This window comes from Rattus rattus, chromosome 1 (genome assembly GCF_011064425.1).
Source record: "Rattus rattus isolate New Zealand chromosome 1, Rrattus_CSIRO_v1, whole genome shotgun sequence".
In the NCBI taxonomy this organism is placed as follows: Eukaryota; Metazoa; Chordata; class Mammalia; order Rodentia; family Muridae; genus Rattus; species Rattus rattus.
Window position 1 is genome coordinate 64,422,266 of NC_046154.1, and position 23,232 is coordinate 64,445,497.

Consider the following 23,232-nt stretch of genomic DNA (forward strand, 5'->3'; position numbering starts at 1 on the left):
CAATGAAGTACTGTTCAGCTATTAAAAACTTTGACTTCATGAAATTCTTAGGCACATGGATGGAGCTAGAAAATATCATCCTAAGTGAGGTAACCCAATCACAAAAGAAGACACATGCTATGTACTCAGTGATAAGTGGATATTAGCCCAAAAACTCAGAATACCCCAGATAAAATTTACAGACCACATGAAGCTCAAAAAAGAAGGAAGACCAAAGTGTGGATGCTTTAGTCCTTCTTAGAAGGGGGAACAAAATACTCACAGAAGGAAATACAGAGACAAAGTATAGAGCAGAAACTCAAGGAAATGGCATCTAGAGACTGTCCTACCTGAGAATATATCCCATATACAGACACCCAACCCAGATACTTTTGCAGATACCAAGAAGTGCATGCTGATAGGAGTCTGATATAGCTGTCTCCTTAGAAGCTCTGGCAGAGCCTGGCAAATACAGAGGCAGATGCTCACAGTCTATCACTGGACTTAGAATAGGGTCTCTAGTGTAGGAGTTAGAAAAAGGACTGACAAAGCTGAAGGGGTTTGCAACCCCATAGAAAGAACAACAATATCAACCAACAAGACACCTCAGAGCTCCCAGGGACTAAACCACCAACCAAAGAGTATACATGGAGCAACCCATGGCTCCAGCAGCATGTATAGCATAGAATAGCCTTATTGGACATCAGTGGGTGGAGAGGCCCTTGATCCTGTGAAAGATTGAAGCCCCAGTGTAGGGGAATGCCAGAGTAGGGAAGTGGGAGGGAGTGGGTGGGTGGGTGGGGTAGCACCCTAATAGAAGAAGGGGGAGGAGAGATGGGATAGGTGGTTGCCGGAGGGAAAACCCAGAAAGGGGATAACATTTAAAATAAAGAAAACATCCAATAAAAGAGTGCTTTTTTATTTATACTGGTTTCATAGAATAAAGACAAAGGTGGAATAGAGACTAAGTGAATGGACAATCAATGACTGGTCCAATTTGAGATGCATCACATGGGCAAGAAACACTCCCTGACACTATTAATCAGACTCGGTCACGCTTGCAGACAGGAACCTAGCATAACTGTCCCCTGAGAGGCTCCACCCATCAGCTGACCATAACAAATGTAGAGACCCACAGCCAAATATTAGATGGAGCTGGGGAGCTGAAAGAGTTGGGAGAAGGATTGAGGAACCAGGAGGAAAGGGGACCAACATATTCAACTAACCTGGACCCATTGTTTATGTTTGATTTTTCACATGTCCAGGTTTACAAGTTCAGTCACAATTAGAGAGTACAAATAGAACATATTTTTTATTATTATCAGCCATATAACTACAATTTAAAGAATCTAAATAATGGCTCTGCTAAAGCAAACAAATTTCTATATGACAATCTGATTTGAGGCTGACAGTTTTTGCAGTTTTAAAGCACTCCAGGCAAACACTAAATATCTGAACTAGTCCTTTTTATGAATAACAAATACTAATATCTAATCCCCTTTACTCATATACTTTCATATCTATGTTATTAAGTAGGAATAATAATAAAGTTATTGTCGTCCATCTATCTTATTTGCTGAGTTCTATTCCTCCATTCCTCTATTACCCTGCATGGTCTCCTATTTTTAAGCTACATTTTAAAAGAATTCCAAGCATATTGTAAAAAGAAGTCTTGAATCTGCTACCAATTCTCTGGGCCAGTTGGTGTTTGTCAACTCTCTCTACGTTTACCCTGTTCCAATTTTACCCCTTGAGATTGGATGGATCCTTCAAAAAAGTTCCTGGAGTCATGGCCTCCTAAAGAAATTCCTAGCATCTTTGTGCTTATCATAACTCCAGGGCATAAGGAAGACAGACTTCCAAATAGAGCCAGAGAAAGTTATTTCCCTAAAAGCAGAAGAGATAGTAAATTTAGTACTTTCCTAAAAAGACTCTGACAATTTTCTCAGGAAAAGACATAAAATGAATCATAATGCAGAAAGTCCCCAAGAATGTAACACACAGAGATAAAAACCTAAAAGTGAGGGATAGAATAACAGTGACTGCAGCATTAACTGTGACAAACAGCCGAGCTGACTTCATGAATTCACCCTTTCCAGTGGGTATGGCTATGCCAGTTTCTATCTCATTGAGCTCAGCCCTGTGCTTAATTATTTCTTACTGTACACTTCTTTTGGGTGTGATTTCTTTTATTCTAGAGCACAGGTTCCCAACCTATGGGTCACTAACCCTTTGGTGGTCACTTATCAAAATATCAGGTATCCTCCATGTCATATATTTGTATTCTAATTTATAACATCAGCAAGATTACAGTTATGAAGATGCCACAAAATAACTTTACAGCTGGAAGTCACCACAACACAAGGAGCTGTATTAAAGTGTTGCAGCATTAGGAAGTTTGAGAATCAGTGTTATAGAGTCAGGTATGATGTTAATTTACTAGTATATATTTTATTCAATTTTTTATGAAGACACTTAGGAATTTTCCTCTTAGAATGGTCTTCATTGCCTTCCATATGGTTGAGTATGCTGTGTATTCATTTCCATTCAGTTCTAGAAAGTCCTTAATTTCTTAATATCTGTCTGTATTGACCCATTTTTCATTTAGTAGTGAGTTAGTTTCCATTAGTTTGTAAACCCTTTTGTTGCTTCTGTTGCTGTTGATATCCAGCTTTAATCCATGGTGGTCAGATAAGATACAGGGTATTATTTTGATTTTCTGGTATGATTCTTGCTTTGTGTCCAAGAACGTGGTTAATTTTGAAGAAAGTTTTATGAGGTGCTAAAAGGAAGGTATATTCTTTGTGTTTGGGTGAAGTGTTCTGTAAACATCTGTTAGGTCTGTTTGACTTGTATCTTCAGTTAACGCTAGCATTTCTGAATGACCTGTCTGTTAAAGAGAGTAAGGTATAAAACCATCTCACTATTACTGTGTGAGAGTCAATATGTGGTTTAATTTGTAGTAGTCTCTTTTATATGAACTTTGATGTCTGAGTGTCTGGTACACAAATCCTAATATTTGCAAAGTTATTTTGGTAGATTTCCCATTGTCTGTATATAGTGCCCTTCCTCACTTCTGATTAGTTTTGGTTTTAAGTCTCTTTTGTCAGAAATTAAAATGACTATGCCAGATTTCTTCTTGGGTCCATTTGTTTGAATTTTTCCATCCTTTTAGCAGAGGTAATGTCTACCTTTTATTTAAGGTATTCTACTTGGAGGAAGCAAAAGGATGAATTCTGTTTTTTAATCCATTTTGTTGTTCTATATTATTATATACATCGCTGAGGTAAATCTGGCCTTATAATTATAGATAATATTATGATATGCTCTTGAATTGCAAATAATTTGTTGATATATTTTGCATTTATGCTCATTAGAAACTGGCCAATAATATCATTTTTATTGGAACTTGTCTGTTTTGGGTATTACTGGTTTCATAAAAGAATTGCAAAGTTTTCTTTTCTTTTCCATTTTATAGGATAATTTGATAATCATATTGGTATTAGACCTTCTCTGTATGTCACATAGAACTGGGTAATGTTTCCATCTGGTCCTGGGCTTTCATTTAGTTAAGTTTTAAAAAATTGCTCTGTCTCACTGGTTGTCAAGGACACTTTAAATTATTTAATACATTTTGATTTAATTTTGATATGTCATATATATCTAGAAATTCATACATGTCTTTTAGATTTTCCAGGTCAGTGAAGTATAGATTTTTTTCAATATTTATTTACTCTTAAAATTTCCTATATTTATAGAAGGTGTTTTGATCATCTTCACCCACGACTAACTTCTTCCACTTCTCTCTAGTGCCCTCCACCACATCTCACTGCTATATTCATGTCTCCTTTTCTTCTTATATTTTTGGGGCCTCCTTTTAAAAATTATTGTTAGAAATGTAAACAGACATCTATATGTAATAATCAATGAACCTCACACTGTTATCCAGAGTATTTGTACCAGTTTACAATCCCACCAACAATGGAGGAGTGTTCCTCTTTCTTCACATCCTCATCAGCATCTGTTGTCACCTGAGTTTTTGATCTTAGCCATTCTGACTGGTGTGAGGTGGAATCTCAGGGTTGTTTTCATTTGCTTTTCCCTGATGACTAAAGATGTTGAACATTTCTTTAGGTGCTTCTCAGCCATTCGATATTCCTCAGCTGTGAATTCTTTGTTTAGTTCTGTACCCTATTTCTAATAGGGTTATTTGGCTCTCTGGAGTCTAACTTCTTGAGTTCTTTGTATATTTTGGATATTAGTCTTTTATTGGATGTAGGATAGGTAAAGATCTTTTCCCAATCTGTTAGTTGCCATTTTGTCCTAATGACAGTGTCCTTTGCCTTACAGAAGCTTTGCAGTTTTATGAGGTCCCATTTGTTGATTCTTGATCTTAGAGCATAAGCAATTGGTGTTTTGTTCAGGAAATTTTCCCCAGTGCCTATGTGTTCAAGACTCTTACCCATTTTTTCTTCTATTACTTTGAGTGTACCTGGTTTTATGTGGAGGTCCTTGATCCACTTGGACTTAAGCTTTGTACAAGGTGATAAAAATGGGTCAATTTGCATTCTTCTACATGCTGACCTCCACTTGAACCAACATCATTGTTGAAAATGCTATCCTTTTTCCTGTTGGATGGTTTTAGCTCCTTTGTTAAATATCAAGTGACCATAGGTATGTGGGTTCATTTCTGGGTCTTCAATTCTATTCCACTGATCTATCTGCCTGTCTCTGTACCAATACCATACAGTTTTTATCACTATTGCTCTGTAATACTGCTTGAGGTCAGGGATGGTGATTCCCCCAGAAGTTCTTTTATTGTTGAGGATAATTCTCTGATATTCTGAGTTTTTGTTATTCCAAATGAATTTGCAAATTGCTCTTTCTAACTCTATGAAGAATTGAGTTGGAATTTTGATGGGTATTGCATTGAATCTATAGATTGATTACTATATTAATCCTGCCAATCCATGAGAATGGGAGGTCTTTCCATCTTCTGAGATCTTCTTCAATTTCTTTCTTCAAAGGCTTGAAGTTCTTGTCATACAGCTCTTGTACTTGCTTGATTAGAGTCACACTGAGGTATTTTATGTTATTTGATACTATTGTGAGGGTGTCATTTCCCTAGTTTATTTCTCAGCCTGTTTATCCTTTAAGTAGAGGAAGGCTACTGATTTGTTTGAGTTAATTTTATACCCATCCTCTTTGCTGAAGTTGTTCTATCATGGTATCTGCACCTATTGGTCAGGGAACATCATGTAAGAAAAAATGGAAAGATTACAAATAGACTACCAGAAAGTTTGCTTTGAAACAACCTATCATAGATTTGTTCTTTTTTTATTATTCCAGATTTACTTCATGCTCCATATACATATATAACATCTGCTTTTGCTTAGTGATACATTTTTTCTATTTCCTCTTCAAGATCTTATCTCTCTTCTGTCTAATCTAATCTGTTGCTGCTATTTTCCTTTAACTTTCTGAGCTTCTATTTCTAGTTTTATTCCATTTTTGCTTTTCTTCAGGGTTTCTATCTCTTTAATAAATTACATCTTAATATCTTGAATTATTTTTGATTATTTCATTCAACTGTTTGTGTTTTGGTTGGTTGGTTCTCATTCAAGCATTTGTTCATAACCTCTTTGAGTTCCTTCAGCATATTTAAAATTGTTGTTTTGAAATCATTGTGTTACACATTAGGTAAATTGCTTTTCCCACAAAATATTACTATTTGTAATATATTGTTAATTGGCTGACAAGACACATTTTTGGTTATTTATGTCATTTGTGTTTTCCTGAGTGGATCTAAGCATCTGGGATAAGGTTGTTTGTAATATTCCTTTGTCTGGCTACTGCCATTGCTAAGTGATTAATTAACATTTTTTTCAAACTTAAAAATTCTTACTATCAATCTTGAGAAATTTGTTAAGGGGTCACTGGGTTTTGCAAGTGGTCCTGGAACTCAAAGTTGCTGGTGTCAAATGGGCTGATGGGTGAAATGGTATCATATATATTGTTTTCTTTGTTGCTGTTATAAGTCACTTAATAACTTTTAATAAGTGATGCAATTTGTTAAGTCAAGGTCCTAGTTTCGTAAGAAAAATTTTTTTTACCTTTTGTTGTAATGTATATTTCATTCTTATTATAAATTGGATGTTCCTTTCAATGAAAGGGAACAGCCCCAGTGGACACATTTGCAACAAGGCATCTGCATCTAAAGATCATGAAACATCATGTAAGAAAAGATGGGAAGATTACAAATAGACTACCAGAAAGTCTACAATAAAACAATCTCTCCTTAGAAATGAATGCATCAACAAGAAAGGGACAATAGCTGTATTAATGGACGTGTTAGTTTTCAATGAGGAAATTTCTTGTGATCTTACCCTTAGGCAAAGAACTACAGGCAACTAATGAATGCTGGGTGTAGGAGAATTTACCCTTTCAAGGAGGAGCCCCCTTATTGGTTGTCCAGAGCAGAATGAGTGATCAGTCCTGAAACCATACACACACACACACACACACACACACACACACACACACACACACACACACACTCAAAATGCTATATAAACATGTAACCTGTGTGTTTGTGTGTGGGGGGGTGATGATGAATATAAGAGTGTGTGTGTGTGTGTGTGTGTGTGTGTGTGTGTGTGTGTGTGGTAAAATAAGAGGAAAAGAGACTATTGATCTTAGGAGGAGTGTTGTCAGGGATAAAAATAGAGTGTGGGGAGTCTGGAAGGATAAAGGAGAGACAGAAAGTGATTTAATTCTACCTCAATTAAAGTTATATTTTAAAATCAAAACAAAATAAGTAATAAAACAATTCAGTATACCCATGCATTTGTTTATTTATCAGAAAATGTACTTTCAAGACAGCCAGCAACTTTATTGTGTTCTAGTTAGAATAGTCAGAAGTTTGGACTTACATGTAATCCGTTTTTCCTCAATAATACAATGCACCATGATTCAAAGTATGATGATAAGTCACATGAAATCAAAGAAAGATCAACATAAGCACAGATTGCGGACATATCTTAGACTTGAGATTGTGAGTTTATTTTACTACATATAATTACTGGGAAGAAAGTAAATTCAGCTTCAAAGAATGAAGCCCTTTGGGGCAGCTGCATTATCTGAGTCGCTTAAGAACTGTCACATTCCACTCTATCTTTTATGCTAGTGGGAAGTGTCAACATCTTAACATTCCCTGAAGCCTATTTCACATTCTGCCTTTGAAGATCTAACTCTACACCCTCAACCATGGTTGATTCAGAAGTCAACAGTCTGGTGACTAAAATCCCTTTTGTTACTCAGTTCAGTTTCAGGTAAACTGGCAGATAATGAATTCAACAAGACTGATTCTTTGTCAGATCATTGTGCTTACTCTTCAGTGAACCAGAGGGGCATTTACATGAAGAAAACAAAATTATTTTAATTATATGGAATTTACAGTCCATTATCAAGTGACCATAGTGGAAAAGATTAATTTTATTCAGTGAAATTATTTAGGTGTAATCTATAATCATCCATTGTCAATACATTGCACATAAAGGCATTTTCTTATAAGCAATGCAAACATTGATTTTCTTCCTAAAATTCTTGGTTTCATGGACCTTTGATCTCTGTTCTTTAACTGAGGAACTGTTTCTGCATATTTCACTGAAACCCACTGCCCCATTTTCCTTCTAAAGATCCATAATTTTCTGGACGATAAGTGAAACTATGTTACAGGAATCTCAAACATCTAAGTTTCTACTTCAGAGTCTGGTAATTAACTTGACTTCTTGAAAACAAAGGATGACAATAAGGCTGCAAGTAGATAGATTTGGAATTCTCACTCTCAGTCTGTTCAATGGGTATACTTATATCTGTCACTGGGATGGGTGAGCTAATTTAGCAATTATCACACTTGACAACTTGAGTTCAACCTCTGGAGCCTATATTGTAAAAAGAAAGAACTTACTCTGGCTAGTTGTCCTTTAATCTTCACAAATGGACTATAACCTCGTAAGTATGTGCACAAAAACATGCATGCATACACACTGAGTAAATGTAAAAATGTTATTTATGCTAACAATGGTTCAATGCATATTAGCTTTTGTATATGGTAAGAATGAGGGGAAAAAAGATTGCAAGAAAGTTTGGGACAATAATCAGGCTTTAAATAGTCACTTCTTTAAGGTTTTCATTTGTCCTTATATTTCAGAGTAAGCATAACAATTAATACAATTTTTAGATTAGAGTAACTACCATGTCCTTTCAAAAGAAGTAGGCATTTATGATTGGTAACGTACTTCACTTGGTAAACAGCTTGCCTTGCATGAAAAAAACAAAGAAAATTAACAAAACCAAAACGCATTCTATCTTCAAATTCTAGTATCTCATAAATTGGTCATAGCAACATACACCTATATTGCCAATAATCCAGAGGTCAAGGATGGAAAGGTCAAGCCATCCTCAGCTATCTGAGTTTGAAGCCAGCCTGAGATAATAGGATGCTATCTCAAAATGAGATTCGGAAACCCAACTGAAAATAAGCAGGAAAGAACATAGGAGTCAGAAAGGATGGAGGACGCCAGGTAAACATGGCCCTTTGAAGCAAACAGGAGACCTCCAATGGGTCTGCATCAGGTCCTCTGTGTATACATTATGTTTGTTAGTTTAGTATTGTGTAGGACTCCTAACAGTGGAACAGGTATATCTCTGACTCTTATGCCTGCTCTTGGGCATCTTCCTCCTATTGGGTTGCCTTGCCCAAGCTCTATATGAGCTCTATATGTCTTACTGTACTTGCTTTGTCCAGTATGGGTGTTGTCTTTTGGAGGCATACTCTTTTCTTAAGAAAAAAGGCTAGGGAGTGGATCTGGGAGAGAGCAGAGGGGAAGTTGGGAGCAATGGAGGAAAGGTAGACTGTGGTCAGGATGAGAGAAGCATCTACTTTTAATTTTCAAAAAAGTGAATAAATATCTACAGGTATACACAGAGAGAAATGAGGTTGCAGCTTCAATGCCAGAGAAACAAAAAGAGTGGCAGCTCAATCCTGTAAATTCAGAAATTTGGAAGTTGATGGAGGAGGACCATCATGATTTTGAAGCCAGTAGCAGATAATAGATGAAATTCTGTCCCAACAAACAAACAAAATATATAAATAAATGTTAGAACTGCAAAAAAATGTTTAGTAAGTGCTTAAGTAACTGAATTTTACCAGCATGAAACTGACATACAGTGTTTAGTTTCATCTCATTCGAGTGATTTTTGGAGTATTGGTATTTTCATCTTGAATTTATTAATTACCCCAAATCTACTTTGGGCACAGGCAAAATGGCTCAGACATGAGAGAAGCCAGATGGCCTACTTTGGAGTTCTATCTCAATTTGGTGGTTGTGTACTGTTGGACAGATAACATGATTTTTGATGTTTAGAAATTACTAAGTTAAAACCAAACTTTAGGTTTTCTACATTTACTCTGAATTGGCAAAAGGAATATTTTCATATTTCAAAAGACTTTACATGCTCAAACAGTTGCAGACAACTTTTGGAAGGAACATTTTAAAGAGTCAAATGTAAATATATGTAAATAAATTAAACCCACATAAATCAACTTTCCATATAAGCACTTGTAATTAGAAGACAAAAGTATCTGACAATAGAAATTTGGATTTGCTTGGCTTTAGACAGCCAAGAGAAACAAATCATGTTCCAGATGGCTTTGAGTCTATTGTGTGTAAACGTTGAATATTACTGTTTTTCTTGATTGTTTTGCTGGTAGTGTAGCTTTCAAAAATGAAGAAAAATCTACCTGGTAACCTCTTAGGACCAAGCTTTATGACTTCCTAAATCAGTGCAGAAGAGCTTCATTCAAGGCAAGTACCGCCATGAGTCAGGAAGTTTACAAAGAGCACAAGCCACCTCTCCTACAAGACCCTACTACTTATTCTTAACATTTGTAGGTATCCTAGGCCTAAGCAACTTCACCTCAGCACGCAGATCAGCTAGATCAATGTCTTTGGCTTCTATCTTAATACAAATAAAGATTTGATTTCAATTGATTCTTTTTACATTCTTTTTATTTTTAGGGGGCACAAGTGTGGATATCTGAGGGCAACCTTCAGGAGGAAGTTTTCTACGTTCTCCATGGACATCCTAGGGATGGAACTCAGGTCTGGTTAGAGGAAGCATCTTTACATGCCGAGTCACCACATGATCACATGACCCCCTGATGTATGTGTGTGTGTGTGTGTGTGTGTGTGTGTGTGTGTGTGTGTGTGTGTGTTGTTATTATTTAGTTATGGTCATTCTAATTCTATTTATTTGTTCATTTATATATCTGTTTGTTTGTTTAATGTGTGTTGCTATTTTGCCTGGATAAAAAGTGTTCTGCCCTCATAGAAGCAGGGGAAGGGGGAATGGGTTTTGGGGTTTCTGGAGGGGAAACCAGGAAAGAGGATAACATTTGGAATGTAAATAAAGAAAATATCCAATAAAAAATGAACCACTTGGGTTCAGTCCCCACAGAGGCCAGTAGAGAATCAGTTTCCCTGGAATAGCAGTTATTGCTGATCATTAGTGACTATGTGAGTCCTATGAGAAATGGGAATCAAACTTTGGGACTCTGGAAGAGCAGGCAGAGCTCTTCCCTGCAGCAAACTTTCTACCTTACCCCATTTATTTTCATACGAATCTTTAACATTCTTCCTATGGACTAACTCAGCCTTCACTTTACACTCCCTCATCTCTTACTGGAACTCTCTAAGGAGTTCTTTTTGCTTATTTTTGACCAAGTGAAGGAATTATTGGGTTGGGGTGTAGTTCAGTGATATAGTACTTGTCCACCATATATAAAACTCTTAGTTTGATTCCAGCAACTCAAGAAGCAAAGGCAAATGCAATATACAACTACTTACACAGAATTTACATTGAGATAATTTATGTTGAGGTAGCAGAACTGACATAAAGCATATAGCTTATAATCAAATGACATTCAGAAGGTTGAAGAAGGAAGGTTGTTGCAAGTTCAAGCCTAGCAAGGGCTGCAATGTGAAACCCATCTCAAAACTTCCTCTTACCTACCCATGTGCATTAGAATTCCTCAGACAGCAGGTCTTCATAGTAGGTAATGTCTCACATAACAAAGCAATGACTAAGAAACAAAGCCAGGGGGGTTGGGCATTTAGCTCAGTGGTAGAGCGCTTGCCTAGCGAGCACAAGGCCCTGGGTTCGGTCCCCAGCTCCGAAAAAAAGAAAAGAAAAAAAAAGGAAAGAAACAAAGCCAGGGCTCTGTAATAGTGTCAATGAATGCCTCCTATGGGTCCATATATGAGTAGCACTATTAGGAGGTATGGCTCTAATAGTATAGTTGTGGCTTTGATGGAGGAAGTGTGTAATGAGGCCAGGTTTTGAGTTCTCATATGTTCAAGCCACAACCATTGTAGCAACTTCTCTTCTTGCTGCCTGCCAATCCAGATATAGAATTCTCAGTACCTTCTCCAGTTCCATGTCTCCTCCATGCAACCATGCATCCCGCCATGATGGTAATGGACTAAGCCTCTGAGACTATATGCCAGCTCCAATTAAATGTTTACTTTATGAGAGTTGATATGGTCATTGTTCCTCTTCACAGCAATAGAAATCCTAATTAAGATAGGCTCCTTATTAATACCATTAACTCCAAATCCTATCAGCATAAAGTACCTTATAACAGTTTTAAGACAGGAATGAAGGTGTCAGCAGATCAACAGTAAATATTCTTGCTGCTAAACCTAGTAACCAGGTTTCCTTCCCTTGGTAGGAGGAATCAGTTCCCATAAGTTATTCTCTGACCTCCACCCCAGAACCCCTCTCCCCAACACACAATCAAAGAAATAGATGTGATCATTAAAAAAATAATAATAACAGGAATGATGCCACTTAACAGTCAGTCAGTCCAACTTCTTGCTGGTTGACAACTGTGGCTCTTTCTTCACTTTGGATAATTTAATCCAGCTCTAAGGAGTCCAATGTTTAATTAGTGAAAGTTCCTTCCACAGAAAATAGTCTTGGTGCTCTTAGACCTTTCCTTGGATTTTCTGTGGAATGTAAGTCAGGATAAGATTAGAGCCTGTCTACTGCTGTACTTACCATTGACTAACTACACTTCCATCAAGAATATCTCTCTATGAGAGAATAATTGGTTGGGAGTCTGACTGACTTCACTATGTTTCTCAGTAAGGTTCACTTTGTACTTTAATGATGTCCATTTCTTATATGGTTTTCCAAGATTTTTCTATAAAATTCACCTCAACCAACATCCCCTTGAGGCACAATCTCTTATCTACAGCCTCATAGATGTTTTGTGTCTATCATGACTCCCTCTGTGCTTTTCACTCTCTTTCATTCTGTAAAAGTTATGAATTTTTATGAGTGTTTAGTAAAGTCTTATTTTATGAGTAGGGGATTAATCATACAGACATGATCATTTAGCCCCAAAAGTCCCTTATAATTATGCCAATCTTGATATTTTTAGCTTTATCCTTATTGGTGAAAAAAACAAAGATTGAGATCAACAAATATTTATTGACTGAAGTACCACCTATATTAATTTTTGGACTTCCAAAATCTTGACAATCACGTGTGAAGTATAAAGATGTCAAGTTCTTGCCAACTAGTATGTTTTATAGAGGGTTTTCAACATGTAGTTTGTTTTTGTCAATTCTTTAAGCAAAACAATCATCAAAAGTAAAGATGATACATTATGTGTTACACTTGACTTAGGTTGTTATAAACCAGAATGCAGATATATGTATACCTCTATGAAGTTCCAAGCTGATAATGTGTATATTGCCTTTTTCCAACACACAGTATGGATTTCATAAGCAATTTAGAATAGATGAACAAATAAAGTCTAGTAAAAGTGAACATATCATTTTTCTGTTTTGAAGCTGCTGTTGACTTAAGGCTTTTGGAAAAATTTGTGTTAACTTTTCATAAAAAGAAATTCTAATAAACAAATATTGTTACACAATTTCTGAAACATGTATTTAAACATCATTTTTCTGGTTTTTTTTTTCAGTGTTCTCAGAAATTATTTTCTGCCTTAATAAATGGATTGCCAAGTACCACAAAACGTTAGCTTTAAAGTAGATAAGATGCTGCCTGGCTGAGCTGAAGAAGTAGAAAGGCAATGTCAGGCCTCCAATAAATCTACAGACTTAACAGGAAGCATCACTTAATTTATGAGGGCCTGACCTAGATGAAACTGCCAAGAGCTAGGATCTTACTTGAGTATGCACATCAGTATCTTCAAATTCGATTACTCTGATTTTCCAGGATGTAACCACAGCTTACAGCAAAGCATCTGACCATTGGAAATACAATCAATCATCTAGGCTTCATAAGCTGAATGCAAGATCCAAACATGAACCCCAGAAAATCATAGAGAAAACAGAAAAGCAAAAGGACAAAGGTCTCGTCTTTAAATATGATTCTCACTTCCAATTTATGTTTTTTTTTCTTTTTATTCTGTAGATTTCACACAGGTAGTGAATAATGGATTGTGATACTTATAAATCTTCTTTGGAGACTTTCTTTGACAAGGTAAGAGGCAAAACAAAGAAAAACTAACCAAGGTGAGACTCTTCTCATCTTGGTGTAAACACTTTTAAGTATTTTCTCACAAGCATTTAGTGCATTTAGTGCACTTGATGGCTTGTTAGAAATCACACAACCCAATAAGAACATAGCTGGATCTCCAGCTAAAGGCTCTTAACACTGTTGAGAGTTTCAACCACTCTACATCCAAGGTCCTAGAGTACATGAAGCACTGCTAAAAAAGGATAAGCCTCCTGCTGTCAGTGGGAATATAGCTCAAATATGGATGGAGTTTTAGACACAAACATATTTATACAGACAAAATAACCAGACCTTCAATATTTTATAAAGAAATGAATATCACATAGATTACAAACAATAATGAAGGGATATTTATGGATTCACATCCATGAAGTCTGGCTAAAATTGGTTGTTGTTTGAAATCTTAGTATTTTTTCCACTATGGTGAGTTGTCTAGGTCATGACAAAGGTGGGCTGGCTCTCTAAATTAGCATGGGAATGGTGAGTGATTCTAGCAGTACTATTTAATCTCTATTTATAGCATGATTGGTAGAGATACTGGAAAGTGTACAGGATGAGTGATATAGGCATGCCTAAAAGCTGGAGCATGACGTCAGAGTAAGGCTTAACCAAGAGGGCATATTTAAAGAAATGCATGAAGGGGATTACTTGAGAAAACTGAGTGAAAAGAGGGACAAGGGAGTGTGAAATGATGATGAATATGATTTTACTACATTTTTCAAAGATTTGAAAATGTCAGAAAATTGCTTCTTCCATCCAACCATCCTTCCTTTATCCCCCTTCCTTTGTAAAGAAGAAAGATATTAGACACAATGAACAAACCAAGCAATGGGTTTTGACCATTAATATCAAAAGAGATGTCAGACAGGTTCAGATTCCCTTACAGAACATGTGCCATGTCTTAAGGATGCTGTAAATTACTTGAGAGAGCACACATACACACACAACACACACACACACACACACACACACACACACTAAATCAAACATACATTGATTACTACTCTACAGATAGCCACAAGTTTCTTCTCTCTTCACCTATACCACCCTTATCCTGCTGCTTTATCTAGGCACCTGGTCAAATATCAAAGATCAGACATCAGACATCATGACTGCGTAGCCTTAAATAATAAATATTTCAAGATTCAAGAAACTTGCATATGGGCAAATATATTTTATAGGATGTGTGCTGACTAGTTTATATCAACTTGATACAAGCTAGAGTCATCTGAAAGGAGGGAATTCCAGTTGAGGAAATATCTTGTTAAGAATGGCTGTAGACAGGCAAGCTTTTAGGGCATTTTTAAACAATGATTAATGGGGTAGGTCTCATCCATTGTGAGTGGTACCACTCCTGAGCTGGTGACCATGTGTCCTATAAGAAAGCAGATTTAATAAGCCATGGGGAGCAAGCCAGCGATCATCACTACTTCATGGCCTCTCTATCTTCTCCTGTATCCAGACTGCTGCCCTGATTGAGTTTCTGCCCTGAGTTCTTTCAAAAGTAAACTGTAATATGAAAGTATAAGTAAAATATTTATTTTACTTATCTCTTATTTTAAAATCTTATTTTAAAATCTTTTCTCCCCCAAGTTGCTTTTAACCATGATGTTTCATCACAGCAATAGAAATGCTAAGACAGAAAGAAAGCTTAATTCAGACTTCGCTAAACCAAGGTTAAAGGGAGTGGGGGAATTAAAGCATCCTGATTCTAGTAAAATCTCAGAAGTTCCCCTCCTGGCATCCTTAGTAGTGATGTAGTCAGAACAGTTTGAACATGTGGTGAGTATTTTTATAATAGTTGCTTCTTGTTTTTAAAAGATTAAACATCTTAATATTTGATGGCACTTTAGAAAATGAGGTTTTCTCATTAGTACTATGACCAAATATCCTGATTTTGCTTCCATACAGGGAAAAATGTGGTTTTGAGGTAAGGTATCACTATATAACCCAAGAATTCTCCAGTAGAAAATGTATTAATGGTATTGCCTTTATCTCTCAAAATCACACCACTTTAATAATAAATTACATGAGTAAGTTCTTTCCTAAGATCTCCTAAAGGGTTTTGACTGACACATTAATACTCCTCATTACAAGCCATTTTGATAACTGTACAATGATTGTCCTTAAGACAGTGAGATTACCACGAATTCTAAGCCAGCCTACACTAATCAGTTATAGAACAACCTGGGCTACAGGGAAAAAAAACTTTGTCTCAAAGAAAAATAAAGTAATTAACATAGCCTTGGTTAATCATTCGGCCTATAGTCCAGAAACAAAGGGCTCCCGCCATTTGATTATCTGTAAGAAAATTTAATCAAACAATAGATGATAGATAGATAAAATATAACCAAATAGAAACCCTTAAGAGAAGTAAAAAGGAAGAAGTGGGAGATTGTCTGATCTTGGTATAATACTCTTGATAACTGTGTTGCAAGGCTGAGACAAATTGTCCTCTGGAAAAGTAAAGTATAGGAAGGTTATATTGTTTCTTCTAAATTTGCTTTTCTAATTGCATTGGTTTCTTTAATCTTATGTTTACTAATTGAAAGGAGGCAAAACCAATATGGGTACCTCTGCAGGACCATTGCTCCATATATATTACTCTTAAAGTGAAAAGTCAAATTACAAAACGTATTTTTCAATTATTTGTAAAAACAGAAATATTCATGTCACACACATGACTATGTCATGAACAGAGACATATATATACATATATATATATATGTATATATATATGTGTATATATATATATATATACATCACTCAACAACAATCCATGAAATGTAACAAGAATTTGAGAAAAAGCAAAGAACTGTATGTATATGGGAGGGCTTGTAGAAAAGAAAGGAAAGGAGGAAATGATGTAATCATGTTTTAACCTCAAAAAAAATAAAGGAAGCAAAAAAAAAAAAACAAGAGAAATGAGATCAAAGGAAATCTACTTGCTGTATACTATTAAGCTTAATACATAGCAGTGCTGGAAATAAAACCAAGGTAATCCAAGTCTTAATGCAAGTTCCTAATCTCTACAACTTTTGTTGCTGTTGGGAAAATCAGTTTTCACTGAGCACTTATAATGGCAAAGGACAGGTAATAGTTGAACCTGAGCGTATCAATTAAGAGCTGCAAACCCAGCGATTATACTTGGAAGAAGTAGGAGCAGGTGAATAGGCATGCCTGTGTATCTATATATGTGCATTCAGCACTCAGTACTTTTTGTTGTTGATGGTGGTGATGTTGGTGGTGTTGGTAGTATTGGTGGTGTTGGTGTTGGTGATGGCGATGTGGTGGTGTTGGTGGTGTTGGTGTTGGTGATGGTGGTGGTGTTGGTGGTGTTGGTGTTGGTGGTGATGGCGGTTGTGGTGGTGGCGGTTGTGGTGGTGGCGGCGTTGTTGTTGTTGGTGGTGGTGGTAGTGGTGGTTGTGCTGGTGCACTGAGCAAAGCACCACACTAAAATGATAACATCTGTCTCTGTTTGATTGGTGACTCATTGCTGGCTATATTAGGAGTTGTTCTCCAATGAACCTCAATGTAGAACATTGATTTTAAATTTTATTGAAATTGCAATGCTTCATCATTTCTAACCTGTGTGTGGAAGCCCAAAGCAAAGCCGAACTTATATTTTAGCACAAAATATTAAAAAGAAATTAATTCTGGTCAACAGCCACTGATTCTGATAGAAGTTAAGAATTTGGACACTGGAGACAATTTATTTCTTTTCTAATTGTCATGCCATTTTATCTTTTAACTCATTTTAATCCAAGTTCCTGTCATAATCTTCACTCATATGTGATTATAATTCAAATGTATATGGAAAACATAGACCCCACAATTAATGAATACAAACATGAAGAGAATGACAGTGAGTGATTCCAGGCCAGCTGATAAGTGATTTTACATTGAGCAATTGACAAATCTAATATTTCTAATGTGCCATTATACTAACCATACAGAAATAAACCTATAAGTACTAGTATAATCTTACAGTTTATTTTATCCCTAAAATGCAGGAGCTAGCCTACCAGAGAAGACCAAGAAAGGTGAATAAAATAAAAATAGACTAAGCTTGCCTTCACTAAGAACCAGCAGAGAGAAAAGGCAAGGCGTTGAGGCAGTAGCCACCTGCCAAGAGAAAGGACACTTGAAACTTTAATACTTTCAGGAGATGGGAATGGAGTTCAGCAAAAGCAGAGACAGAGTCGGCAAAATTAGAAACTACAAAGGAAGAAAAGTGCAGGAACAACAATGAAGTATAGAATATAAAAACAAAATTCCTTTTATACACCACTAACATCAGGGAGATTACATTGAGGTTTTTTGTTTGTTTGTTTTTTGTAATATCATAAAGAAGAAAATCTCTTTCTTGTCCTTGGCTCTGGATCTCTAGCTTGAATGTGAGCCTCCTCTGGGGCAAAGATTAAGAGCTATGTCAGGATTAATATGGCTATAGATTCTTTATTACATGTCATTTTCCTTTTAACATATACATCAACCTATTGGGACTTAATGAGCCAAATATCTTTAAGACATTTACAAATTAACATTAGTGAAAATTGCTATCCTTTACTGTGTTTCCTGCAGCACAACTAAATAATGTTCTTTGGTATTACAAATTATTCAGCAGCCAAATTTGTGTACTGGTTTCTAAGGTTTTTGCATTTATTTATTTATTTATTCGTGTGTGTGTGTGTGTGTGTGTGTGTGTGTGTGTGTGTGTTTGCACATGCATGCATGCAGCAGATGACACCATGTGAGTGTCATCTATATGGGAATATATAGGTCAGTGGGTTAAGAGACAGACTGTAGTTTCTATTTGTATAACTGTGTTGCCAATAGTTATTGGGGAAGCTCATTCTCCTCTATACTTCACCATGATTAATCAGAATCCAGTCTTGTTCTAGTATTGGGTTTTATTTTTTTATTTTTTAATATTTTTAATTTTTTAATTATTGTTCTTGTTGCATTTTCTTTATCCACCTTGAAATCAGAGGAAAAGCAGTGTAACTACTTATATTTTAAAGGCTGTGCAAGGTGTAAGAGAGTTACATACACAAAAGCTATCTCTTTCCTGATGGAGGAAAAGTTGTAGACTCAGAACGATCTTACAGGTAATGAGCAGAGGACAGCCAAGAGCAGTTGCTCCAGTTTTTCAGATGGGCATCTGATTTAAGAGTCTGTGATTGTTTCCTTGCATCAGATGCATGTTCCATAAATAAGACCCAAGCTCATTTTAGATCATTTCAGATTCGTTCCCAGCTCAGCTTGTTTATTAAGACATCCTATCTACCAAGTATACATTTTCGACTCACACAGATTTGTGGTTGGGTGTTGTCTCACACTGCATGCAAGCCAGAACCTCCTCTTTTTTATTCAACAATTTCTTCACTATTTTTTCTTACCATTATTTGTTTTCCTAGATTCCTGTTTGAAGTTAATTCAAATTCCAGTTCTAGTAAAAATCTAGTAAGTAATGTGTTCCCCAACCTTTCCCTAACTTTAAATGTTGGAAAGAAAATCAGAAAACAATCTCTAAAGCAGCTCAAAGTACCACTCAGCCAGAAAGGAGCTTTTTCTATCTTTTTTTTTTGTTCCAATCTGAACTTCAAGGTAGCACAAATGTTGCAAAAACACCAGTAAGATAATAATCCCAAAACAAGCTCAACCTTTGCTTACTTGCTTTTTTTCTTTCTTCTACTCCAGATTCCAAGACAGTGATAACAATAACAATATGTTATTTTTCTCTGAATGTCCTAAAAATTACAGATTATAAAATCTTTTCTTAGGTCACTAAATTGTAGTATAAAATGAAATAATAAAACTGTTTCCTTTCTTCCCATCTCTCATCTTCCTACCCCCACTTAAATACCTCAGGTATTTGGCAAACCAGCAAAACTGAAGCCATCGCTTTCTACCATAAATTCAGGTCAAGTCCCTGAAAATTAGAAACTCTGGGTGGTTTTGGACCAATGGGAACTTTAAAAAGTGATTCTAATAAGTGATGTGTAAGCCCTGAGCTGAGCCTGGAACTGTTCAAGGGGATCTGACCACATACACCAGTTGTTCTAAGCTCTTAGAAACATTTCTGAGTGAAATGTTTCTGAGATCTGAGACTCGACACCTAACTGCACATTAAAATTATCTGAAAAAAATCCATAAATACTGAACCACGTTTAAAGAAACAATTTGTGATCTACTGCTATTTGGATCTGTTTCATGATCAAACACATACAAACTTCCATCCCATTGGATTGAAATAAGATTTAGTTGTCTACACTAAAGTTCAAAAATAATTAGAAAACTATACAAACTAATAAATTACTCAAAGAATTAAACAAAATTTCTATGGCTTTCAAAGGAAAAGAAGATTGGGACATACCATCCTAATACAATATAGATGTTACAATCATGGCAACTTTAAAACACACATTAAACCCATGTTCTGATTAGTAAAGATGCCACACTCCTACCTGAAACATACAATCGCCAAGTCTGGTCAGCTTAATAAAATCTAGAGGCAACAGATTGAAAGATGTCTTACAACTTCCCAAGATTACCTAAAGGCTAACATATAGATTCAGTACACTCAACAGACCTCAAACAGGATAAATAAAAATAAATACATGTTAAGCCATTAGAAACAAAGTATTGAGATGATAAGAGCAAAATAAGTTAAATTTGCATACACCTAAAAAAGGCTTACAAATGCATGAGACAAAATCTGAAGGAATTAAAGGATAAATAGAAGTTATTATAATTAGAAGTTTAACCATTGTTTTATACAAAGTAAAAACAAGTAGAGAGCTTAAATGTTGGGAGGAAAAAATAGAAAACAATCTATTTTGATCATCTCAAAATACCAAGTCACAAGGGAGCTTTTAATTTCTCTTCTATGTTCCAGCCTGAAGTAATATAAGTATATAGAATGACTGAAAAGTCTATTTGTCTAACTGTATATAATAAATGTTTAAGGTATTTCTAGTGCTGGTGAAATAATTCAGTAACTAAAGGTATTTACCTGAAAGCCTTGTAAATGGAATTCTAGCCCTAGACCCTACATGAAATAATGAGGAAACTTATCCATTACTGCAGGTTGTCCTTTTACCTTAACATGCCTGCCATTGTATGCCTAAGGCTGAAAAATAAGCAGGCATATCTATGCACACAGGCACACAAGAGCATACACACACCGTGGAGAGAACATGGAGGCAGATGTCAAGATTCCACTCTGTACCTTTACAGGCACAAGCCTCATGACTCTAAAGAAGCAGCCCCAACCAAGCTCTGACTTGGATAACTACGTTCTGGGGGATGGTGAGGATTATTTCCTTTCCTTGTTTGGAGACTCGAAGAAGCTCACATCGCATATATCCCAAGCGGAGGACCTGAGCAAACACCTTTCTGTGATTCTTGAGGAAGTTGGCCAGTTTGTATCAAGTTCTCTCGGAGACATTAAAATAGCTGAGGTAAATATCAAGGGTTTCTTTGTGAGGCTTGTTAACTCCTCCAATGAGAAGGAAGTGGAGATTGGAAACTACATCCTCCAGCAAAACGTGAACTGACACGCAGTCTCCTTGTTCCGATTCCCACACAACATCACAATGCAAGCCAGTTGCACGGTGACCGTGTGGGCAGCAGCTTCGGAGGCAAAGCCACAGCAGCCAACGGACTTCGTTTGGGAGGAACAGAGCAGATTCCAATCCAGTCGGGACTGCACGACCATCTTGTGCAAGCCCAACCGTGAGGCCATCGCCTGGTACACTCCCATTCACTGAAAGCAAGCCTGGGAGAAGCTGGAGACTGACATTGAGTTTGAAAGATGCTCAGTGGTGATCCCATCACTGAAAAGCCACATATTTGGACGGACAACAGCATCTGTGTCTTCCATAAATAAGGAAAAACAAGAACCGACACAGAAGACGCCCTTCCAAGTCTGCCCTGTTCTCTTGAGAGAAAAGGAAATCCTGCTAACCGTTTTACCCAATAAGAGTCCTTAGTGCCGCAGAGTCCACATCCCCACAGTTCTCTGATTGAATCGCATGACTCAGACATTTCTGAAAGCAGTTTGGGTACACAGCCCAAGCCTCAGTCAACCAAGCCCAAACCAGATCCAGGGACCAAGAAAAAGAAATCAAAGTCATGAGAAAATGGAAAACCATGGAATCTGTGAACGTGAGTAACGGCTGTAGAGTTGCTTTACAGCAAAACAAATAATTGCAATAATTTTTGAGGGTCTCCTTCATGTCCGAAGCTGACCTCAACCTTACGTTAACGCTCCCACTTCAGCCCCCAGATGTGGTGTTTGAAACACCACAGGACGTGGATCGTTCTTTTTTCCTCCTTTCTTCTTTCTTTTGCTGTTTTAAGACAGGGTCTGGTGACATAGCTTCGGCTGGCCTAGCACCAGTAGAGCCAGCAACATTTGTTGAAAATACTGTCTTTTTTCCACTGTATGGTTTTAGTTTCTTTGTCAAAGAACAAGGGACCATAGCTGTGTGGGTTCTTTTCTGAATCTTCTATTCCATTGATCTACCTGTCCATCTCTGTACCAATACCACACATTTTTCATCACTGTTCCTCTGTAGTACAGCTTGAGGTCAGGGATGGTGAATTCCCCCAGATATTCTTTTTTTTTTTTTTTTAACTTGAGTATTTCTTATTTACATTTGAATGTTATTCCTTTCCGGTTTCGGGCAAACATCCCCCTAATCCTCCCCACTCCCCTTCTTTATGGGTGTTCCGCTCCCCACCCTCCCCCCATTGCCGTCCTCCCCCCAACAATCAGAGATATTCTTTTATTGTTGTGAATAGCTTTCACTACTCTAGGTTTTTGTTGTTGTTGTTTTTCCAAATGAATTTGAAAAGTGCTCTTTCTAATTCTACAAAGAATTGAGTTGGAATTTTAATGGGGATTGCATTGAATCTGCAAATTGCTTTCAGCAAGTGGCCAGTTTTACTATATTAATTCTGTTAGTCCATGAGTATGGGAGATCTTTCCATCTTCTGAGGTCTTTTTCGATTTCTTTCTTCAGAGACTTGATGTTCTTGTCATACTTATCTTTCACTTGGTTGATATTGTCACCCCAAGATATTTTATATTGTTTGTAATTATTGTGACTAATGTTGTTTCCCTAATTTGTTTTTCAACCCATTTATCCATTGATTTTAAGAAGGGCACTGATTCGTTTGAGTTAATTTTATATCCAACCATTTTGCTGAAGTTGTTTATCAGATGTAAGAGTTCTCTGGTGGAATTTTGGGGTCACTTAAGTATACTATCATATCATCGGCAAATAGTAATATTTTGACTTCTTCCTTTCCAATTTGTATCCTATTTGTTGACTGATTGCTCTGTCTAGGACTTTGAGTACAATATTGAATAGATAGGGGGAGAGTGGGCAGCCTTGTCTAGTCCCTGGTTTTAATGGTATTGTTCAAGTTTCTCTCCATTTAGTTTGATGTTGGCTACTGGTTTGCTTTATATTGCTTTCACTATGCTTACATACAGGCCTTGAATTCATGATATTTCCAAAACTTTTAACATGAAGGGGTATTGAATTTTGTCAGATGCTTTTTCAGCATCTAATAAAATGTTCATGTGGGGTTTTGTTTGTTTGTTTGTTTATCAAGGTAACGTAC

General features: G+C 36.5%; 1 pseudogene; it reads left to right on the forward strand.

Moving 5' to 3' along the window:
* Positions 1 to 7,245: 7,245 nt before the first annotated feature.
* On the forward strand, positions 7,246 to 21,736 carry LOC116893072 (annotated as a pseudogene).
* The last annotated feature ends 1,496 nt before the right edge of the window (positions 21,737 to 23,232 follow it).